Source organism: Melopsittacus undulatus, chromosome 7, assembly GCF_012275295.1.
Source record: "Melopsittacus undulatus isolate bMelUnd1 chromosome 7, bMelUnd1.mat.Z, whole genome shotgun sequence".
NCBI lineage: Eukaryota > Metazoa > Chordata > Aves > Psittaciformes > Psittaculidae > Melopsittacus > Melopsittacus undulatus.
This window is the reverse complement of record NC_047533.1, coordinates 57,703,187-57,721,749: the sequence shown is the minus strand read 5'-3', so window position 1 is coordinate 57,721,749 and position 18,563 is coordinate 57,703,187. Positions and strand designations below refer to the sequence as shown.

The 18,563-nt window shown below is 38.9% G+C and overlaps 1 protein-coding gene across 1 annotated transcript in view; it reads left to right on the top strand.

Moving 5' to 3' along the window:
- ADGRL3 (adhesion G protein-coupled receptor L3) overlaps positions 1-18,563 on the top strand; it is a 413,903-nt gene that overhangs the window by 161,130 nt on the left and 234,210 nt on the right. The gene's annotated exons all lie outside the window — the stretch shown is intronic.

The window sequence follows — 18,563 nt, the reverse complement described above, 5'->3', positions numbered from 1 at the left end:
GTTGTTCACTAGTGGTTCAGTTCAACCAAGAACCTTTCCTGAGTCACAATGGTCATCCTTGTGAGTAAATGTTTGCAGTATCCAGCCTATCACTTTTGAAGGTCCCTTGCTGTGGATTTCAGGAGGCCACAGAGAAGATAACGAAGGAAGAGAAACATGCTGGATGATAGAGAGAATGAGGGATATTTTAGAGTAATACCTTAATTTTAGGAATTGGCTTTTTTCATCATGTATTAAATTCGTTAGTCATGTAGAGTGAGAAAGTTGATTTATGGCTGTTAACTATATTGAATTGACAAACATAACTTCTTGAAATTTAGTGGCCAAATTAAAGCCTCTCCAGGCATTAATAGATTAGACTGCTTAAAGCAATTAAATTATTTATCCTGTGTAAATAGGATAGGATATTTCTAGAGTGATGCTTGTATTGCTTTAGATGTATTTTAGTATACATGTGATTAAAGCTCTGTTTGTAATTCCTTCTAACTGACTAATGGCATGGAATGGTGGAGGATTAGAAGGACCTTGGCTGAGGCTTAAGAATTTTTAATTTGGGGGACTTTGGAGAAAGAAAAAAATGTATGTCTGTATGGTTTGAGCTAATGCTCTGTTCTGCTTCCCATAAAGACTGACAGCATCTGTTTGTAAAGGAGTTAAAGGAGCAAAAAGGGAGACTATTAATAGCACAGTATGTCTACATAAAAACACAGTATTATGCATATATACTGCTATTTTTATTGCTGTACTATGTTGATCAGGTGATGTTGCATCATGATAGGCTCTGCATATACATAATTCCCCACCTGGAAACCTTAAAACATCAGTGTAATTTTTTTGTGAGTGATCATGTCATGCAGTCGTATCATCTCCAAAGGAAATGACTGTGCTGCAAGTGGCTCATCCTTAAGTGCTATCCTACCCAGAAAGAGAAGGAAATAATTAAGATGACATGAATTATGTAAAACAGACTTGAATAAAGAGTGACAGAAGGGCTGGCTTTGACAGCTGGATGTTAAATGGAATTTGTTTCTGTTGTTATAGATGCATAAACTTTTTTTAAATGTATGATTTATTTAGATTTATTTAAGGGGTAGAGGAAAGAAACGAGAAATCCCTGATGCATAGAATTGAAATAATGAGTTGCTGTACACACATAAATAGTCATTACAAAATACTTTATTGGTCTATTTTTGCTGTATTTATAAGGACATTTTAAGACTCGTTGAGTCTGCATTTTACATGCACGCAAAAACATGCTGTATTTTAGCCAGCAATCCTTGTTGCTGCATTTTACCCAGCAATCCTCACTTCCTGCTTAATTGACTTAATAGCAGAAAGATGTGAATACTCCTGGCTGCTCCAGCTTGGCTCTGGGAAGAGAATGAATTTTTTTATCTCTTCCAAAAGAGAATTTATCCTGAATGGCTGTATCTCAAACTGTATTTTATTACTCATACCTTTAAGAGGCCAAAGCTGTAGGTGTGGGAAGGCTTCCTACTCTTAAGTTGCTATGAAGTCAAAACATCTACAAAAGAGTACTTAAGTTACGTTAAGTGAGTGGGGGGAAACAGGGCAATTCCAAAATCCTTCAGATGATTGGTGGGGGTAGAATTGGTCCTCTGGTTAATGTGTCCTCAGCAACAATACTGTAATGGGAGGAATGATTTCTTCTGCATTTGTTAGACAGAGTCACATCAGAAGTAATCTCTACTATTTGCTTGTGACTTTTCCACTTATGCTGTGCGCAAATACATGCTATCACTATACACTTTAATCTTTATGAAGATTTCTTTTTCAAAATCTGGAGTATTCAGCAGTCCATATTGATTATATGGAGATTGAACCAGAGTAGTAATTATAGGACACAAGGGCAATTGTGGTAAAATTTGCCTTCAGGGCAAAGTCTTGCCTTCTCTCCTTTCTGATACTTGCTGTCACTGTCTTAGTAGGCTTCATCAGATATAATATTATACATGTTCTCCGTTCTCTCACTTTTTTTTCTTTATTTTTTATTTTTTTTATTTGCATCCTCATATTGTGTTAGGGATCTTAGGCACTCTTGGAGCAAGTAGCAGAGGTTTCTGTTCTCCTAACCAGCTGCTTTGTCAGTGCTATGCTTTTGCTTTTCTCAGTGTGAATACCTTCTGGCTGTTTTAAGGTTTATATATTGGTTCAGTGTAGAGAGATCTCTCGTTTTCTGCCTGTCCGTGGCATTTACTTTCCTGAAAGTTGTTTGGAATGAATTGGTGTCACTGATCCTTCTGTCTCTGCTGATCCTTTTTGTGGCAGAAGTGTTTGATGCCTTTGCTGCTGACAGCAGGATTGTCTGATAGTCTGTGTCTCTGGGTGATTGCTTAATTACCTTTGGCACTTGCAGATTACTAATAATAATATGGTAAAGATTTTATCTCTTTGGTTCTGAAAATCATAAAATGCGTGGTTTGCTCGCAAGTATTTTGTGATATTTATGAGCAAGTGAAAACTGAGACTTTCTTTCCTAGTATTTTGTATATAGTCCCAAAGCTGTCTCTCAAGTTGCTCTTACACAATAAAATTTAGCAGTTTGGTAGGCACACAGGCAGAAATGCTGATGGAAATGCATGGTTGAATGCAGAAATGCATGGTTGAAAGGTCTGATCCCTCCTCCAGCACAGACACACCGTTGTCAAATTCAAGAGAGAGGAAAAGGACACAGCTTCTCACATCCTCCACTCCTCATCCTGATTCCAACCAGAAACATGCAATGGGTGGATCGTTGGGAAAATTCTTATTCTCTATTGTCGTAAAATGATAAGCATATATCTATGTCAAAAACTGAGTTGTAATAATTGTATTTCATTGTTGTGTACCCCTGTTGCTTGTATTGGTGGCAGACAAATAAGAATTTCAGCAGGGCAGTGGGAGCTGAGTTGTATGGTCTATGCCTCTGGCATTTCTCGTGTTCCTAGTTTTGTTACTTTTATGCTTTCTCAGAAGTAGCCTGAAGAAAACAGACTTTCCCTCAATTGAGGTGTGCAGTAGATTCTCTTTTCTGAAACAAGAAGTAATGCTTTTAAGTCTTTCCTGTGATGGGAAAGTTGATTGCCTGTTAGTGTGTCTAGATCTAGACCTAGATACAGTAGATTGACTGACATGTGAATGCAGCATAAGAATTATTTTTAATCTTTGTTTGCCTGCTTATGTTATTCCTTGATAAAAACTGTTCTTTCAGTTTGTCAAGAGAGAAATGACACCTTGAGATCATAGCTCTACAGGCAATTCCCACCAGGCTCAAGGGAGGACTGTGTTTCTAGTCGTGAAATACAGGCTGTGGGCTGAGATTTTGTCCACCATTGCCCTTCACAAGTTAATGCATGCATTTGTGGGAAAAGCATGGATCCTTCCTATGCTAGAGATGATGACTTTGTACTAGATGATCACAAGGTGGGACACTGATGACATTGACAACAGCTGCTCACATGTGACACAGTTGGAAGGGAACCTCTCCCAGATCCTTGGCTGGGCCTGGTGACTGTAGCAGGGTAGCAGCAGATCTTGGCATCTTCAAGGAGAGTAACTAAGACTAAGCTGGCCAGAAAAGCTGGGTGTGACAGGAATCTGCTACATTTTTTGAGAAGTTGTAATTTGTCCCTTAACTCTGTAGTTTAAAGGCACCAGGTTTTTGATCTTACAGAATGGCAACTATTGCATAAAGTAAGGACAGAGAATTTCCTCCTCTGCAAGCCATTTTTATGTGTGCTTTGGATCAACAGAAGTAATGAAATGCTTGTCAACTCAAATTCTGGAAAGAATGTGTTCGGGAGACTGACACTGTAGATTCTAGAGGAATATATTTGTCTCTTGGCTCTCCAGAAGCTGAAAGATGGTGTGATTTAACTAACTTAATAAAAATATGTACTAGCAGGTCCCATTCAGGTTACTGAAGAATGCTTTTGTGTGCTGAATCAATGTTTAGATGAGTGTTGTGAGCAGGGAGAAGTCCCCTGTATAGCCATTTGCAACTATTACTGCCAATAACCTTTCATTTCTGTTCAGTTTTCTGTTTACAGCTTACTTGATGTGGAAATAGGTGTCATATATTAATTTTAGCATTAATTTATATGGGGCAGATTGCTTGTGAACAGTAAGTAAAATCCTGTTTCTGAGAAATATTAGAGAACTCTGTGTTTGTGACATTCTTGTGTATTAAAATACATGGTTACTTCAATAAATGACAGAAAAAATATATTGGGTAATCTGTAATGCTCACTTGGAATCCTTTCCACCACCATTAAAAGGGTAACAGGGAAGAATGTCAGTGTCTGTATTAACAATGTCTAAATTTTAATTAAGTACTTTATATTGTTTAATGAAGATGTCTCTGTGTATAAAGGTTTGCTTCTGTATCAGATAGCTCTGTTGCTTGACAAGAACTTTTGCCTCTTAGAGAAATTTTGACTGAAAAATGCTTCCAAGGTGCTGTAAGCATGTTTGAGGGAGAATAGATATGCATGCAATGCAATCCTGGTGATTTTTTTTACAATACTGGATGGTTCAGTTTAGTTGGCATATGGGGTGTTTTATGGGTCTTTCAGAAGGTTGTTCCTGGTGTTACCTGCTATGTGCTGTGTACTAGCAAACTGAAGGTAGAGAAAGATGAGAGCTCAAGGCATGCAGCAGGCACAACCTGGAAGCAGACAAATTTGGTCAGTATAAAATGGGGTGATAGCAAGGATGGAAGCCTGTGTGATGGTCAAGAGAGAGAATTTCTAGGAAAGTATTTTGGAAAGGAAATAAGAGAGAGGAGCTGAGGAAGAAGAGGAGGGGGGCATATTTTGGGTGAAGACAGAAAAGCTCACAAATACCGATGCAAACCTTGGTGTGGATCATCAGGCATCCGGCTCACTGATAGTGTCCTCTGGGGCATGGAAGAAAATGGAGGCAGTCCCTTACTTCCATCACATTCCAAATTAGATTGTGCCCGTGGGGGAGTTGTAATTTAATTATCTTAGAGAACCTCAGTGTCTCCTGGATACTGGAGTGGCTTCATAAGCATCCCTATGACTTCACTGCGCATTCGTTATCCCAGCCCGCTCTCCTGTCATGCCTCCCGCTTTCCAGTTGATAAGAGCCTCTGCCTTTCCATTTGGTTGATTAAATGCTGTAAATTCTGCAGTGAGGGGCAAAGCATTAAATTTCTCAAGCGTGTCTGTGTGTCTTATCGTGGGGCTGCTTCCATGTTGTTAACAGTATTTGATTCATAGTGAAGGAAAATTGATGACCTGAATCCTCCTCACATAAGAGCTTCATTGTTAACATCTCTTATTCTCAGTCACCACCCCTTCTTTTTTTATTTTTAAGCCTTCCCATTCGATTTATCAAGTATGCTTTTCGCAATCAAAGGCTAGAAAATCACTTTCATTCTTGAGGAAGGTATTGTGTCATTTTATCAAGATGCTAGCTCCCAGTTCTTGAAGAAAAGCTTAAGAAGTGGGGGCTGCAGCTTAGCACCATCTCCCAAGTCAGGTTAATGGAGGTTTGCAGCCAAGGTGACAACAGACCATTCCCAGTAAAAGAATGATCCCTCACATGCACGAGGTGTGGGTAAAATAACCTTTCTCATTGCATCAGTGTTCAACACTAAAATGCACAGGATCAGCTCTGGTACATGATAAACTTGGGGAGGAGGCTTTGAAATGCCTGACTTCAAGCTGTAGAAAGATTGTGTGTGGATTTAAAAGAATAAAGAATATTAAGGGAACAGGTAGATGAAAGAACAAAGGCAATTAAAATTGGTCAGATGGCATCATTGTGAGTTCAAATAACCTCCTGCTTTACTGATGGCAGAATTTCAGGTGGATTTTATGGCCTGAGTTGGCTGGCTGTGTGTGAGCAGGCTACTCTCAACATCAGTAGGAACTATGTAAAATATAGTAGGAACTATATTTTATTCATGCTTATAAGATTAATTCAAAATCTTTGCTACTACTTAATACAGTTAGTAGTGGTCCCTTGTATATGTAGACCCAGCATTGGAAAAAGTGGACTTAGGAGAACACGGGAGTAAGTAAGGATGCGGTTAACTGTGGAATGGACCCACACATAATTTAAGTGTATGTTCAAGAATTGTCTGGAAGACAGACTTGCTTGATGATGCTTTTTAAATGAGGCTGAGTAGGTGACTAATGCAGCTGAAGCCAACTTTTTTTTACTGTGTGCTTCTAGCAATGATACTTGGGACTTTCCGGTGTTTTGAGGGATTTGGCATTTACTGTTTGTACAACCTTCACTCTAGAAGAATGGTGGCACAGTTTTCATCGTTGGTTTGACAACTGGAAGGGAGAAGGCATGTCATTTTGCAAAGGAGATTTGTTGGGGAATACCAGTGAGACCTGATAATTTTCTGCCTACTGAGCCCTTTAAAGATGGGCTTGGAGAGTTTGGTCCAGGAAACACAACAGTTGTCATATATAACCTCAGCCTGGATATTTCAGATTTATATAAGAAAGATGGATGTAATTGCTATTTATTGGGAAAAAAAACTTAAAAAAGCTATAAATTTAATTGAAAACAACTGTCTGCTGGTCACCTTTTCAAATTCAGTACAACTGGTAGATCTGCCTGCTCTATGGCAGCTGTAGTACACAACAGGAAGGGATAGTAGACAACAGGAAGGATGGTTAATGATGCCAACATAGTTATGCTAGTAAAAATGGGGGAAAGAGTAAGAAAGGAGGAAGGGAAAAAAATATTACTTCACTAGCTAATTTAGATACCTTTATTTATCCCTTACTTAACTGTTGTTATCTGACAGTTTCCATTCTGTGTAAGATGTTGTCTTTGTAACCCCAGTAACAGTTGAGATTTGTCTCTGGAGTTGTTTCTCTTTCATCACTGGTGCTTATCACTGCAGCCTTTCCCAAAAAAAGTGGAAGAAACAGCTTGTAATAAATTATCAGTCACCCTACATGATTCACTATATTTTTGTGCTGCTTCCCTAATGTCCTGGGTAGTTCAGCTCCTAACCAGGAATTTCTCTGACACTAAGCATTTCCCATCCATCTAGCCAATTCATATTATAGGTAGTACAGTTGAATAGCTTGAAACTGTAGGGCATAAAAATCAGTAGGAAGTGGTCAAAAATTGCATTTTGTGGTTTGCCACCTAGGGTTTTTAGGTGCAGTCCATTTGGGTTTGCCATGATGATTTTGGAACATTTTCTTTCTTTCTTGCATGTTAACCAGTTTTTGGCTTGCAAAAGTATTACTGAAATTGCCTTGACACAGTAATTGCATGGTGTTATGGGGTGGGGGTAAAAAGAGGGAGGGCACTTGGAAGGTCCTGCATAGTCTTCCAATGGCACTTAATATGACAGCAATCTTAAATTAGCAGCCTTTTAATTTCTGTGATGCTTTAAATTAAAATAAACAGATTTTGAAGCTTTTTCAGATAGTGTTTTCAGCCTGTTTTGTTTTCTGATGATCGTAACAGGTAGCGTATGATTTCTTCATTAAGGGTTTTTTGTTCTTGTTAGAGGTTTAGATACTTCTTGCTAATTGTTTGTTATCTTGGTGTGGAACCCTCTGCATCATGGGATCCACACTGTGATCCAGCCCATGGTGCTGGCTAGATTTAATCCCACAACACAGCTGATTTATTTATGTTTTCAAGATATCAGAGCTAATTACTCAGAATGCTGAGGAGAAGGGGTGGTTTTGGTGTGTACCAGAGAACACTTAAAATGGAATTGAAGAAAATTCTCCCTTCTTTCATTGTCCATGTGCAATTTCACTGCTATCACAGGTCTCTTACTTTCAGTGCTCTTGAAAACTCCTAGTAAGAACCCAACTGTTCCTTGTTTTCTGTGCCCGATTGCCATTTGTTGTATATACATATGTTTTTTAACTCTGATGTAGTTCATAAAGATGAACTGTCAGGTATGTTTTGTAACAAAAGTCACTTATTGTAGCAGTGAATTGTCTTCACTGAATTCCTTTTCACTCCAACAGGGTTTTCAATGAAAGTTTACAGACACTGTAGTCCAGGCAGGCAGCCAACGCAAAAAGGATTTCTGTTTGTATTTCTTTATTTCAGTGCCAAAGGAGGATTTGCTTGTGCTGAAAGGGGTAGAGAGGTGAGCTAGAAATGCTTGACCTGATCTGTACTAGTTATTTGCATACTATTTTCTTTTGTGCGTTCTGCAAGTCCTTCTTTACACATGTGGGCAACAACAGGTTAAAAACCATGTAGACCTGCCAAAGTTTTACAAATCTCTTTACTAGCTTTATTAAAACAAGTTAAAAGAAGCCCTCTGTATATTGTTGTTGTGTTTTGGGTTTGGTTTTTTGTTTGTTTTTTTTTTTTCCCCTTTTATTCCCTCCCAACCCATCTCCCTACCCCCATAGGACTTTGGGTTTTTCTTTTCATCCCACACACGTCTAAGTGCCTGCTTGGTACAGGAGACCCATTTTCATAGTTGATTAGCTTGCCTTTCCAACCCTGGCTTGTCAGTACCCCTGACTCAGTGTTGTGTTCAGAGCTTTGTTGGGTTGCTTGTGACCATGTTTGGATGAGTGCTGCAAATCTTCTGTAACATATCTGGTAATTTACTTGAACATAGCATGAGCTAGAAGATGGGAACAAGGCTTTGATCTCTGATACTGTGATATCAGCAGGGGAGAAAATAAAAAACACTTCAGAATCAAGATGTGTTAAATTAGTTGGAAAGTAAATTGACACAGAGCTGGCAACAAATACATGCTATAAAATTGCTAACCCTTTGAGTATGGGTATTTTCCAGCAGTGGAAAGGAGTTTGCCCTAAAGCTTTTGTCCAAGAAAACTGGCTAGTAGTAACAAGAGTAAAGGCTTAACTCTTCAGTTGTATAGACAAGAACTTATTTGGAGATACCACAGCAATGCCTTGAGAAAATGAAAGTTGTTAATATGGCAAGAAGCTCTTCACTAATCTTAACTATTTATTTAAGGCTGCATTTCCTATTAATAGCCTATCAGGCTGCCATCTGTGCCAAAAATTTTTCATGCCCTCTTTTTTTAAGTCAATGTGGTATTTTATTTCCCTTTCATGAGATGCATAGTGAAAGAAATGTAGTTCATTTAACAGCCAAAATATTGCAGACTGTCGATGCTGTCAAATGGACCAGCACAGTAAGGCTTTGAAATATCTGCAGTATTTTGAGGCTAATATACAAAGCATAATCAACAAGCTACTCTGATCCAAAAACTAAAATCCACCACTCCTCAAAACCAACCGAAAACCTGAAGTCTTTTCACTGTCACCTATCAGTGAGCTCAGAATCCTCCGGCTTCACATTTTCAAGGCATGTGTGCATCGCTGAAATGGTAAACATGGCATGTACTGTAAGTTAGTAAGTTAATATCACTATCTTCTGCTTTTGTTGATGTTTTTGAAATAGCTATTTAACAAGTGTGCATTTAAAAACTTCTGAATCATTTTGTAGAAGCCTTCCTAGAATCCTTTTCTAGAAGTCAGCTCTCTGAGCAGAGATGCCACGCGGTCTGAATGACATGTATGCAGATGACTTATGCATGAAATCTGACAGGTTCTTTTTGGCAGCAGGAGTGGGATGGGTAAATCCTCAGTGCATTGCAAAAATATATGTGCAACAGAATGGTAATGTTTAAGCTTAGGCAAGGAAGCCGTAGCACATCATGGAGTGGCTCTGAATTAAGGCAGATATGCTGGCCACGGAGGAGAGCAGCTAGGGATGGGAAGCAGAAGGAAGATCAGGAGTTAAATCAAATGAGGAGTTAACACAAAATTGTTAATCCACAGATAAGTATGTAGAATGTGGCCATTCTCTGCAAGTGCATATGTGGTAGCAGTTTGTATGCAGAGTTGTTCCTCAATCTGCAAGTATTTGAGATTTTTTTTTTCAATGATTCCTCTCTTTTTCATAAGATCAAACTCAATTATTGAACTATGGACTTCCTTCCTATGGCTAGGTTTCCCAGTAGTCAGACTGGAACACAAATACCTGAGTAATTTAAACAGGTGGCCATTTGCAGCATAATTACTGCAGTTGCTAATGATAAATAACAGGCTCAGCTTGCAAACCCCAAGAATATCTAATTTGTTTGCCTGCTTGCAATGGATTGTCTTCTGTGCAGAATACAGATGATCCTGCTATTACAAGCTGTGGAAAGGAAATTATTCCAATTCATCCACCCTAGTCCTGGAAGCCCTTGCAAGCTATTTGCAGGATCAGTGCTATCGCTTGTAGAAGGGCAGCTTTAATGATATCCCAGTTTTGCAGAGAGGAGAGAAACACATCTAACAGCTTTTTGAATTTTCCGGTACCACTGATTTTGTTTTCACTGTTAGCAAACTGGCCATTTTTATCCTTAATCTCTAGCTGATGAAGGCATGTAATATTTGACTATTCTTATTTTTAAAACAGTATGCTTACACTGGCTAATTAAAAGTATTTATTTTTGTGAGAGAAATTTGTGCGCAAAAATGTCAGGAAGATACAGCTTCTTTTATGTTTTTTGGGGTGTTTTTTTGTTTTTCTTAAATCAATGTCATGTTTTTAAAGGGATTAATGTGTGATGTTTAAGCATCTGTGTTTGGTGGTACTACTCAGCAGTCAGTTTAGGTTCATGGTAAGGAAAACATGATTCAGGTGAATTCTGTATCCTTTTCAGCCATTTAATAAGAAAGTGAGAATGATGAAATAATTACTTCCTGTACTCTTTTTTGTTTTGGGGGCTAGGGTGTTTACTTTTCTTTGATCTTTGAAAGCTTGTCTCCCAGTAAATAGTCTCCGCTGCCTTCTGGGGAGCTTGGAGTTGTAAACCTTTTTTCTGCCTAGAGATGTCTTAAGGAAAAGAAATAAACAACAACAAAAAAAAACCCAAAACAACAGCAAATGAAAGAACAGCAGGAAAAATACAACATAGCTAAGCATACAAAAGACAAGCATTCATGGTAAAAGGAAATTTAATCTAAACATTTTTAGACAGTTCAATCACAAGCATTTGTTGATACCACATTTTATATGTTACCCATGCTCGTAGCCTCTTGTGTTAATGAATATACTCTTTATTTTGAAATCTTCCTACTAACTAGTGATGGTATTAATCCATATTTCTCAGGAAACTGCTGCATCTTGTTAGAGCTCCTGAACACTGAGGAATGTTGGGGTGGACTTGTCAGTAGAGTTAGCAATTGTACTTTGAGTAACTCAAATTGTAAATACAGTGCAAGAGAGCAGTGTGCAGATGCCCTTCTGAAGAGTTACGCTTTCTGCAATATTCGCAATATTTCTGGTGTGTTTTGTGTTACTTGACTAAAATTTCATTTTGGGAGAACTGCATATTTGCATACACCTGATCTTACTACTGCTTGTCGCTCTGCTCACAGCTTCCAGTTTTCTCCTTACTATCAAAGATGTCTAAATCAAGAATACTAATGATCTGATATCTGTTGTAGTTGGAAAGCTTTATAGATAGTAACACCATTATTAATTCTACCTCCTTGTTATTTTTTCCACCAGAAGAACCATGGTATTTTCCACTTTCTTTGGTGATAGTGATGGTACTGTCCCATATGCCTCTGTTGCTTAACAGTCTCCTTTTCCATGTCATTGATATCTTACCAGTCATGCACCCATTTTTAACACTTTACAGAATGAATCAATGTTCTGTATCTTTTGGACGAAGATGTTTTTGGTTGTATCCAAGCAAGCTGTCATTACAAGCTGCCAGAACTTGGACTGCTTTTGTTGGGCATGTTTTGTAATGGCCTAAGAGTTTTGGCATGCTATGTTGTAGAGTCTGATTTCAGTCAGTGCTGTCTAAACACACTAGATTTCTCATCAATTACACTGTTAAATCTTTGACAGACTCTGCCAGTCTTTGGGTAAATGCTTCCCAATTCCTCATTTTGACAGGCAAAGGAGGAGATGAAAATGAGAAATACTTTGCACAGAATGTCCAATGTTAAGAATGTATGAATTCTTTTTTAGCTTTTTCCACCGTTAATAAATATATGGTAATTTTTTGTTGTGGTATACTCTGTTCAGATGCTTTGCCTCAGAAATGTCCTAGTATATGTGTTCCAGTCTATTTTAACATAGTAAATCTGATACTTCTTTTAGTTTTTGAAATTATTCATTTATATACTTTTAAGTTGATGTTATATTTGGGTTTATTTTTACTTTTTGCACAAAGAGGTATTTTTTTGATTGAAAATGAACACAAATGTCGATATTTGTAGCACTAAGGATTTCCTTGCCTTACGTCTTAGAGTTACTGTATTTCTGTCAGAGGTGTCTTTGAAGCAGTGCTTCTAGCTTCAGATCTATGGCTGTCTGCTTCATTCTTTCCTTCTCAACTGGATTCTCTGTGGAAGAGAGCATTTAAATGTACATGAGTTGCCTTGTTGGCTGTACCTTAAACCCAACATCTTCTTAAACTACAGAGCCCTTTGTGCAAATGCGTTGCAGTTTCATCAGTGCCTGTACAGCCATGATTCCTGGACATACAATAGCTTTAGCTAGGCTACCAGTTATCCAGACATGCTTGCATTCAGCGTTGTCTGTGTACAGGCAGTCCTCAGGCATCCACACAAAATTTCTAGGAAATCTAAGCAAAGAGCAAGTCTTAAAATGTGCTATTACCCTATTTGCAGTCATACTCAGAATCTTCTTTTCTTTCATTTGCTGAATGGCATCATCTTAAATATGTTATACCTGTACATTAGATGTGTATATGTGTGTGTAGATTGTGTGCTTATATATGTGTGTGTACTTTTATAAGTGTATTTTTTAAAAAAAGGTGGGCACATTTATATATATATGCCTCTAGAGTAAGCAAAATTGTACTTCAAACTAGGAATTTAGTGTTAACATACCCCTGTACATATTGCTCTGTGTGAATATGTACAGTATTCTGTTATTAGAAATATGATTTTATACAGATGTAATTAACATCTGAACATAGTGGTTGGAGCCTTGTTCCTATTAAAATCATTAACTATCTACCCATAGGTAGTTGGGAATGGTATTTCAATAAGCATAAGTCATTGAAGAAAACAGGAAAAATAATTAGGTGAAAATAAACCTGATTTATTTTACTAAGGCTATTCTTTTTATTTCTTAAAATAAACAATATTGTAATTGGCTCATTGCAGAGTTAAGTGACCACTAAAGAGAGGAGTCGGAAGTCCGTTAATGTTCAGTGTGGTGTTCAGTGCTGCTGTTACTTGCTTTTAAGTGAACACAACTGTTTGACATAGGTGCATTAATGGAAATGTTGTAATGGTTGTACCAAATGGAAAGAGATGGTTTCCTGTCTGGACTTCCCTGAACGTCAGGTTTTCTCTTTTTGGATGGAAACCTAGACCTAAGTCTAACAAAGTGCAGCTTTTAATGCAGGCTCATGGTTCTGGCAATTCCTTTGCATTTTTTATCTCCCTGTACTATAGAGACCCAGCTGCAAAAAGAACACTACTAAATTGCTAGCTTGTGCAAAATGCAAGGTTAAGACAGTCTTCGTGCTCTTTCTAGCTATTTGCATCAGTCTTTGAGACCCCCTCACCATCATTTTGCTAAGTCATCCCCTTTTTAGAGTGTCCAATTGGCCAGAACAGGCAGCCTGCCCATGTCTGTGCAGCTGTGAAGTTATCTCTCCAGACCATGCTGTCAGGACTCCTGAGTCCCTTTGTAGCTCTTGGAAAACCGAGCTGATGTTTGACAGTGTGTTCCTTCATGCAAATTGTAAGTTGTTATTGCTTTGTTTTCAGCAGGTTTGAGATTCTTTTTGGGCAGTGATTTTCCGTGTCTCCCCCTCCTGACCATCCTTTATTTTTAAAGAAATGTTTTCTTTGGGTTTACTTCAGGTTAAGGAATTTCTGTGGGATGAGACAGTCACATCAAGGTAATTCTGTTTTAATGCCTTAGCCCTCATTGAACAGGGAAGGAGCTTCTTATTTCAGGTTGACATAGGGAAGCAGTAGAGATGAAAAAGGTTATATTGTTTTAAAATGGCTGAGAAAAGCTGCTGTCTATTGCTCTTGCCACCTTTAGTTATTCATGATGGGCTTTGGAAGAGCCTTCACTTGCGCTTTAGGTATAGGGGTCTTCATAGGAGGGGCAAGGAAAAGTAGGGGACAGGAGAACTGCTAGCATCCTTTTTGGAGCCTGGTTAATGGCCCAATTGAAGGACAGAATCCCATGATGGACAAAGAGGTTAATTAATGCTCTGAGCACACAGAGTTGCAGTGCTAAAATAAGATGTTTTGCTCTTGATTGTCCAGTGTTCTGATGTTGGGTTTTTTTTTATGGCACTTCTCACATGCTTCCTGCAAGCTTCAAATATGCTATTAATACAGCTTCTAAAGTATGTGTGAAAGCTGCTGCAGTCAGTAATTTAGCAACACAGACTCGCACTCATGACAATATTGAGCAACACTACAAGCATGATTTGTAATGGCAAACGGGCAGAGGATGAACCTGAACATTCAGCACATTTTCAAATCTTAAGCCTCCAGATTTTGAATTAGGCTTATGTTAGCAGATCCTGGAAGAGAGGTTTTCACAGATATGACTGAAGGCTGAAGCTTGATTCACTATTTCATCTGTGTGGGGATTCTAAAAGAAACTTATTTTGAATGTGGTGTCAAAATGGATTAAAGTAATTTAAAAGGCTGTTGCAGTTACTTCTGATATCTAGTGCCAAGCTAAGTCCAGAAATGAATTCTCATGTCTGGTAAGTTGCTGACTGGAAGAAAAATTAAATGGAAATTTGTTGACTAGAGTCAACAAAGGATTTTATTAATTCAATTAATAAAATATTTTCTGTCTTCCTGCTGAAAAAATAAAGAAAATAAATAGACAAGGTGCCTGGAAAATAGGGTGTCAGCAATGGGCTTAGAGAGGGTCCTACAATTTTTCCGTCTTTTGAATTAAGTAACTGTTGAGCTTCTACAGTTGCTTTTTCTCCTTAGTTTTGGGCTATAGTTGTAGACTTCTCTTCTGATCAGGCCTGGCCCTGTGTCCATAATTTGCCCTATGTAGAGGCCGCTTTTTATAGATTCTATTTCTGGCAATGTGTTTTGGTGTTTGTCTCCATGTTCTCTTGTCAGCTGCTTCCTTGGAATTAGAGCCCTTGCTCCTCCTAAGGTCCGATCTGCCTCTCCTGCCTGCTAGCTGTAAATGCCTTGGACCTGACTAGATGTAGTCACATGAATCTTACCAGTGGGGATAGACCCACATACTGACTTTTTTTAAGCACTTGAAAATTTGTGTTTTCCTTTTATTTTGAGCTAGCTCCTTATTGGCCGGCACAGATCAAACTATCTGGGAATTGCATTAAGAAGTGGGGCTCAGGTGAAAGCTTTATTCATTCCATCCGTAATTAAGTGATTTGTTCCAAACTTACAAATCTCTCCTCCCTTTTTCTTTTGCCACTTCAAGCTTTCAGCTTCATCTCAGGCATTCCACACTGTGCTCCCTTTTTAGATCATGTTTCCTTTATTGTCTGCTTTCTTCTTACACCTTGTGTGTGGGTTTTTTGTTTGTTTTTGGGTTTTTTTTGGGGGGAGGGGGGTGTGTGTTTTTTTGTTTGTTTGTTTGGTTTTGGTTTTTTGCCTGTAGGTTTTTGTTTTGTCTTGGTGGTTTTTACCACTCGTTGTGTTCCTCCTAGCAGCCTTCATTTCCACTGTCTTTTTGTGAAGAAACTGGGTTGTCTGTCTTTTTGCCTGAGCATCTTCCTGTGAAGTCAAAGCTCCTTATTTTTGTCTGGCTCCTGAGCCTAGCACAATTTTGAGTATCTTGAATTGCTTGTGGGTAAATTAGCTGGTTCTTCCTTCTCCTTGCAGTTCCTTTCCTTTATACATCTCATATGTCCACCATCAATCATGTTGTGCCAACCTCAAAGGCTGGCAGGAGAAGCTGGCATCTCCTGCTTCCCCTCTCCTCCTGGGACCCCACTTCCGGACCATTCCTTTATCCCTGACGATAGGACTTGTAGCTTTTTGTGTGCTTTGTTCTCTGCAGAGCTGGTCCACTCCTTCACAGATCTCATTCTGCCCTTGGTGCATCACCCTACCCAGCAGCTGAGATGTTCCTTCCTGTTAACTGTGTTGAGCTGTGCTTAGGTGGTCTTCAGTTTCTCTGCTCGGTTTTAGTGCCTTCTACTTTTTATTGACTGTCTCTTATTTCCTGCTCTAGTTTTTCATTAAATATATTCTATGCCCTCACTTCTTATGTATGTTATTCTGATTCAGATATGGTTGGAAAAAAAAACACATCTAAGCTTCAGAGGGAAATTTTGACACACACCCCAAAGAGAAGACTTCCATTATGAGATGTAATTGGAAGGGAGAGGGTGGTACGCTGTGGTGGGCGAAAGGAGGTTAAAGTTACTTTGGAAATCTCAGCCAACTCTCTGAGATAGGGCACAGTGTTGACACTTCTGAAGGTCTCTGTTGCCCTTTTGATTATCAAAGATGATTAACTCTGCCTGACTAGGATTGTGGAAGAGCTCCATGAATTGAAGAGCCCTGGGTGTCTTTCCATAGCTTTATCTTACCCCTGCTACAATCCTTAGCCAAGCATGAGTTATGCTTAGAGATATTAGCCAAACAGGGCTGAGGCTCAGGTAAGCTCTCATGACTTTGTATGCTATTTTTGTACATTGCTGTTTTGCGATGAGAGAAGGAAAAAGGATTGGGTTCATATAGGCATTCAGAGATGTACATATCTGAATTCTCAAGAAATGCTGTTAGGATCCTTGGTGAGATATGCTGGAAGCTCACCATCTATGCCAGTGTTGATACACTCTTTTTGCCCTCTTATCTACAAAAGTAAGGGTAGTAAGCAAAACAGTAAGAAGGGTCCAGCTTTCTTTGCTTTTTACTCAGTCAGGGCCCGCACCCTCTGTGCAACCAGTGGAATAAGCCTTGGTTCTTAAGCAGCTTGCTGGCACTATCTGTAGCTAATTAGAAATCTGCTGTTACAGTCAACTTTTCCTTTCAGAATGTTAATTAATTTTCTAAACCTCTGTTATGTTGAGGAATGGGACCACAGTGGCAAGATAAGAAAGATCTGGCTTCTTTTCCAGTTCTGTTAGCTTCTGTATTCCCATCTTCCTGTGTGCTGATCATCCCTGTGATAGCTCGGATGGGGATGTCAGCCAGCCCTGGAACAAAATGCTCCTTTCTGCTCTCCGTTTGATATTCTGTATGTGTGCCCTGCCTTTATTTTGTATTCTCTTGCAATATCTAATTGATTCTTTATGAGGCCTCTGTGCTCCATTTTTTTTCTGTGTAAAAATGTCAGTGCTATTTGGCATTATTGTTATGTGGCACAAGCACTTGGGGTCAGGAGACTGGCTCTGTGTTCACGTCGTCTCAGTGCCCCAACTCCCCTGTTTCAGTCTGTGACCACTTCTGCCCATGCAGCCAAGCTGCTCTTTGGGGCTTTGGGGTGTATATGTAAAGCCATGAGAAGGAAATGCTTGTAAGCCTCTAAATTTTGCAGCACGTCATGTTTCTCTTTCCACCTGCGAAACAGAGATAACTGCTTTTAACCCATCTCTGTCAGAACAGTGTTGAGAGATTTAATTAGCTGCTGTCCACAGAGCTTTGGAGGTGTAAGGTAGATCTGAAATGTTTTTAAATGTCTAAGATTAGTATTGCTGAGTTTTGCTCTCCCATACAATTACAACGTGGATGTACACAGTATGTCTGCAGATATGAAATAGTTAAGAGTTCTTATGTGTCCTTAGAAAAACATCACATCAAAACAACTCATCAAAGTGAATTAAGTCCTTTTGAAATAATCTTTCTTACTGTATGTGGTTTAGGACCAGCTGAAACCTCTGAAAAGCCAAAACAAGGGAGCAAGAGAGGGAGAAGGGGAGAGAAAAATACACTTATTTATGTGAAGTCTGTCCCTCTGTTCGACTTTGTACAGCCAGAAACTGAAAGAAAGGCTTCCCTAGTGTGTCCAAATTCCTGGTGAATGGCTCCTTTGGGTGCGGAAGTGAGCACTGCGGATCCTTTCAGAGGAAAGGAACAGTTAATGAGTGTTTCTCTGTTCTGCGCTGCTGGAATGAGACACATCCCTCTTTCTAGGTCACTAAGTTAATCAAGTCAAGGATTTCTGTCCATTGTCCTTCTTATCAGTCACAGCTGCATTTGCATTAGGAAGCTTTCTGTTTCTTTAAGCCTCATTCATGTACTGATTAAATCCCTTTCCAAGTCTGCAGAAGCAAATGTCTAATGTATTATATAGCCATCTCCTGACCCAAGTGAAAAACAACATACAGTAGAATATGTTTAAAAGCAGATGAAAGAAAAAAAAATCATTGCTTTGATTTATCTGATCCTTGATGATAAAGCATAGGGGCAAAACAAATGGAAGCTCATGTTTCTATGTGCAGTTTTTAACTTGATGCTGGGTAGCATCAATATCAGCATGTGCCTGAGCAATCTAAGGTGGGATGTGAAATTGCTCTTCTTGAATGTTTGAGTAAACATTGCTGTAGCCTCTCATAATAAACAGCAGTAGCTGTTGCAACTTATTAGATAATAAA